This window comes from Monodon monoceros, unplaced genomic scaffold, assembly GCF_005190385.1.
Source record: "Monodon monoceros isolate NGI ecotype Baffin Bay Population unplaced genomic scaffold, NGI_Narwhal_1 Super_Scaffold_3, whole genome shotgun sequence".
NCBI classification, from domain to species: domain Eukaryota; kingdom Metazoa; phylum Chordata; class Mammalia; order Artiodactyla; family Monodontidae; genus Monodon; species Monodon monoceros.
Window position 1 is genome coordinate 51,961,749 of NW_021703780.1, and position 6,000 is coordinate 51,967,748.

General features: G+C 37.1%; 1 protein-coding gene across 9 annotated transcripts in view; it reads right to left on the bottom strand.

Annotated features, from left to right (window-relative positions):
• Positions 1 to 6,000, bottom strand: part of CLASP2 (cytoplasmic linker associated protein 2) — a 177,705-nt gene that overhangs the window by 21,996 nt on the left and 149,709 nt on the right. The gene's annotated exons all lie outside the window — the stretch shown is intronic.

Below are 6,000 nucleotides of genomic sequence, written 5' to 3' on the forward strand. Positions count from 1 at the left end.
CAGTTTCTAGGATTACTCTGTCAATATATGCTCCTACTTCAGTTTTCCTAAAAAAATTATGACAAGAAGAAAGATGGATGGAAATAAGGAACTACATCCCTAAACTATACAAAGCCCATCAAGAGCAACTTAGCACTTTAATTTTCATTTTCTCAATATAGGATTCTTTTTTAACATATTTATTTCTTTTTGGCTGTATCGGGTCTTAGTTGCAGCACACAAGATCTTTCATTGTGGCGTGTGGGCTCTAAAGCCCATAGGCTCAGTAGTTGCGGTGTGCAGGCTCTGTAGTTGTGGTGCACAGGCTCCAGAGTGTATGGGCATTGTAGTTGCAGCACGTGGGCTCTCTAGTTGTGGCACGCAGGCCCAGTTGCCCTGTGGTATGTGGAACCCCAGTTCCCTGACCAGTGATCAACCCATGTCCCCTGCATTGGAAAGCTGATTCTCAACCACTGGACCACCAGGGAAGTCCCATTATATGATTCTTAAATTAACTAGCTGTATTTAGTCTTCTCTCAAAGCAGCTAATCTTAACAAATCTACAATTCGAAGTTAAAACTAGTCTAATGTTTCTGTGGAAATGGGAACAAAAGAAATGTTACTCAGATCAGTTAAGAAAACATAAATTTCCTTTCTTCTTATAAAGTAATCAATTGAGTTATTAAAAGACACACTGTGAAATTCAGATTACACAGAAACTTAATTGAGAGGAGAAAGAAACCCAAATAGTTCACGATCATGACTTGTATGTAAATATGCACATCTTGTTCTGGACCCTTTCTGACCCCACTCTATGAAAACCTAAGTGTTCCACGTTTATGACATCTAATAAACAACAGGAGGGGAATGGTGAAATTAAGTTACATCGGCACAATGACATACTACACAACACAGCCTTGAAAGATGATGTAGCTCTATACATGAAGAGACTGGGAGAGGACTATTACATACTGCTGAAGAAAAAAATTATAAAACACCGGTAACATAAGCTCATTTTGTTAAAAACAACAACAAAGTATACACTGTGTGGGTGTGTACTCTAACATGTTAATAGTGTTTAAATAAAGCTATTTGCATTTTGAAACAAAACTTTATGATCCTGTGTCTTTTTGGAATCTAAACAGTGAAAGGATCTCAAGTTAATTTGAGCAAATGAATTAATAATTGTTAAGGTATATTTTATTCCACCTAGATTTTATTTTGGTGTATGAGATGCAGCTTTATTTTCTCTCTAGAGACAGACAATCCAACTGTTCCCAAACCAATGAGTGTATCCTTTCCTCATGACTCAACATGACACCCTTATCATGAACTAATCTTCTATATAAACCTGTTTCTCTGGACCCTCCTTTATATTCCATTGATCTTTGTCTATTTCTGAATCAAATAATACAGGTTTAAATTGCATGATTTAAAATGCAATAGCTTTATTTATTTTTTATTTTAATTTTTAAATTTATTTTTGGCTGCATTGGGTCTTCATTGCTGTGTGCACGCTTTCTCTAGTTGCGGTGAGCAGGGGCTACTCTTCCTTGTGATGCAAAGGCTTCTCATTGTGGTGGCTTCTTTTGTTGTGGAGCACAAGCTCTAGGCACATGGGCTCAGTAGTTGTGGCACACAGGCCCTAGAGCGTGCGGGCTTCAGTAGTTGCGGCGTGTGGTCTCAGTAGTTGTGGCTCACAGGTTCTAGAGTGCAGCTCAGTAGTGGCACACGGGCTTAGTTGCTCTGTGGCATGTGGGATCTTTCTGGACCAGGGATCGAACCCGTGTCCCCTGCATTGGCAGGTGGATTCTTAACCACTGCACCACCAGGGAAGTCCATGCAATAGCTTTAGTATATTTTGATGAAGTCCTTTATTTCTGTTAGCTTAATGTCACATTTATTTTACTAGCTACATTTTACATTTATTTAAAAATAATTTTCCAGTCTTTAAATAAAAGTAACACATACTCATGGATTAAAAAAACAAAAACAAAAAACCTTTAGAAAAGGTTTTATAGTTCTCAATCCCCTGTTCAGCTCTCCAGAGAGTTCTCTGTACTGCTTGTTTTTACTGATTGTTAGGTATACATGGGCTTAAATAATTATTTCTTGATTTATCAGTTAGAAACATTTTCTGATTTCCTACTACATTAGATGAAAACTTAGGTTCCGTTCAATATCAGCCCTACCTCTCCTACCCTCTTCTCCCTTACACAACATAGCTAGTCCATTTTTGTCACATTAGTCAAAATAATGTTTAAAAACATAAATCAGATCATATCATTCTCTTACTTAAAACATGTCAATCAATGGTTTCTACAGTCCCATCAGTATTCTTTGTCTTGAAATATCCCCAATTCTTAATTTTGATGAAATCCAACTGATCTATTTTTTCCTTTTGTTGTTTGTGCTTTTGGTTAGAATCCACTGCCAAATCCAAGGTCATGAAGATTTATCCCTATTTTTTTTTTTTTTTTTGCCGTATGCAGGCCTCTCGCTGTTGTGGCCTCTCCCATTGCGGAGCACAGGCTCCGGACACGCAGGCTCAGCGGCCATGGCTCACGGGCCCAGCCGCTCTGCGTCACGTGGGATCTTCCCAGACCGGGGCACGAACCCGCGTCCCCTGCATCAGCCGGCGGACTCTCAACCACTGCACCACCAGGGAAACCCTATCCCTCTTTTCTTTTAAGAGTTTTCTAGGTTTAGCTTTTACATTTAAGTCTTTGATCATTTTGTATTAATTTTTGTATATGGTATGAGGTAAGGGTTCAACTTCATTCTTTTGCATGTGGCTATTTAGTTGTCCCAGCACAATTTGTTGAAAAGACTATGATTTCCTTACTGAATGGTCTTTGCACCCTTGTCGGAAATCAGTTGCCCATAAACACAGGTTTTTTTCTGGACTCTCAATTCTATTCCACTGGTCTTTATGTCTAGCCTTATGTCAGTACCACACTGTCTTGATTACTATTACTTTGTATTAGGTTTTGAAATCTGGAAGTGTAAAGTCCTCCTACTTTGCTTTTTTTTTTTTCAAGGCTCTTCTGGCTATTAGGGGTCCCTTGGAATTCCATTATGAATTTTGGAATCAGCTTGTCAATTTCTGCAAAGCTGGCTGGGAATATGGTAAGGATTACACTGAATTTGTAGATCACTTTGGGAAGTATCGCCATCTTAAGAATATTAAGTATTCTGATCCAAGATCCAATGGAAAATGATTTTCCATTTACCTAAATCTTCTTTAATTTCTTTCAATATTATTTCATAGTTTCTACTATAAATTTTGCACTTCCTTTTAAAAATTTATCCCTATTTTAATCTTTTAAATGCTACTGTAAATGGAACTGTTTTCTTAATTTCATTTTTGGATTGCTCATTTCAAGTGTTTAGAAATACAATTGATTTTCATATATTGATTTTGTATCTTGCAACCCTGCTGAATGTGTTTATTAGTTCTAATGTGTTTTTAGTGATTCTGAAGGATTTTCTATATATAAAATTGTATCATTTGCAAACAGAAATAGTTTTACTATTCTTCCTTTCTCTCTTTCTTTTTTTTCTTTTTTCTGGCCTAACTATCCTGGCTAGAAACCAGTGAACCCTGCTACAATGTTTTACAGAAATGGTGAGAGAAGACATCCATTTCTTGTTCCTGACTTTATGGAGAAAGCATCCAATCTTTCACATTAAGTAGCTGTGGATATTAGTAATAGCTGTAGAGGTACCCTGTATTGGGTTTAAGAAGTTCCCTTCCCTTGATAGTTTGTTTACGATTTTTTGTTTTTGTTTTAATCATGAAAGGTGTTAGATCTTGCCAGATGCCTTTTCTGTTGAGATAATCATGTGGTTTTTGTCTTTTTACTATTGATGTGGAGTACTACAATAGACTTTCAGATGTTAACCTTACATTCCTGGGATAAATTGCACGTGGTCTTGGTGTATAATTCTCTTTTTATATGTTGCAGAATTTGGTTTGCCAGGATTAAAAGGTCCATATTTGTAAGAGACATTGATCTGTAGTTTTCTTTTTGTGTGTGATGTCTTTGGGTTTGTTATCAAGATAAAACTGTCCTCACAGAATGAGTTGGAAAGTGTTCCTTCCTCTTCTGTTTTTTAAGGAAGAGTTTGTGAAGAACTGATATTAATGCTTGGTAGAACTCACCAGTTAAACCATCTGAGCCTGGGCTTCTCTCTGTCGGTGGTTTTTTAATTACTAAATCAAACTCTTTACTTGTTCTACTGACTTCTTGAGTCAGTTTTGGTAGTTTGTGTCTTTCTAGAGATTTGTCCATTTCATCTAAGTTAACTACTTATTGGCATACAATATTGTAACATTCCTTTATAATCCTTATTATTTCTGTAAGGTTAGTAATAATATTCCCTCTTTCATTTCTAATTCTAGTAATTTGAGTCTTCTCTGTTTTTCTGTCAATCTAGCTAAAAGTTCATCAATACTGTTGATCTTTCCAAAAAACACAACTTTTGGTTTCACTAATTTCCTCTATTGTTTTTCTATTCTCTATTTTATTAATTTCTGCTTAATCTTTATGTGTTTTGTCTTGTTTGGCTTGGTTTTAAAAATTGAAGTACAGCTGCTGTACAATATTATACGTTATAGGTGTACAATATAGTGATTCACAATTTTTAAAGGTTATACTTCATTTATACTTATTATAAAATATTGGCTATATTCCCCATTGTACAATATATCTTTGTGACTGATTTCATACCTAATAGTTGGTACCTCATAATTCCCCACTCCCATATTGCCCCTCTCCTGCTGGTAACCACTAGTTTGTTCTCTGTATCTGTGAATATGCTTCTTTTTTGTTATATTCACTAGTTTGTTGTATTTTTTAGATTCCCCATGTAAGTGATATCATACAGTATTTGTCTTTCTCTGTCTGACTTATTTCACTTAGTATAATGCCCTCCAAGTCCATCCATGCTGCTGCAAATGGCAAAATCCCATTCATTTTTATGGCAGAGTAGTATTCCATGGCATATATATACATCACATCTTCTTTATCCATTCACCTGTTTTTTTTTTTTAAGATTATTATTATTTTTGATGTGGACCATTTTTAAAGTCTTTATTGAGTTTGTTACAATATTGTTTCTGTTTTATGTCTTGGTTTTTTGGCCCTGAGCCATGTGAAATCTTAGCTCCCTGAGCAGGGATCAAACCCACACCCCCTACATTGGAAGGCGAAGTCCTAACCACTGGACTGCCAGGGAAGTCCCTTCATTCATCTGCTGATGGACACTTAGGTTGCTTCCATCCACATCCTGGCAATTGTAAAAAATGCTGCTATAAACATTAGGGTGCATGTATCTTTTCAAATTATTTCAAACATTTCAAATAATGTTTTTTTAAAATTAATTAATTAATTTATTTTTGGCTGCATTGGGTCTTCGTTGCTGTGCGTGGGCTTTTCTCTAGTTGTGGTGAGCAGGAGCTACTCTTTGTTGTGGTGCAAAGGCTTCTCATTGAGGTGGCTTCTCTTGTTGCAGAGCACGGGCTCTAGGCCCACGGGCTCAGTAGTTGTGGCTCGTGGGCTCCAGAGCACAGGCTCAGTAGTTGTGGCACACAGGCTTAGTTGCTCCACGGCATGTGGGATCTTCCTGGACCAGGGCTCAAACCCGTGTCCCCTGCATTGGTAGGCAGATGCTTAACCACTGCGCCACCAGGGAAGTCCCTATTCTTAGTTTTTTGAGAAACCTCCATAGTGTTTTCCACAGTGGCTGCACCAATTTACATTCCCAAAAACAGTGTATAAGAAGGTTCCCTTTTTCCCACATCCTCGTCAACATTTGTTATCTGTGTTCTTTTCGATAATAGCCATTCTGACCGGTATGAGGCGATATATCACTGTGGTTTTGATTTGCATTTCCCTGATGATTAGCGATGTTGAGCATCTTTTCCTGTGCCTGTTGGCCATCTGCATTTCCTCTTTGGAAAAATGTCTATTCAGTTCTTCTGCATATTTTTCAATTGGGTTGCTCTTTTTTTTTTTT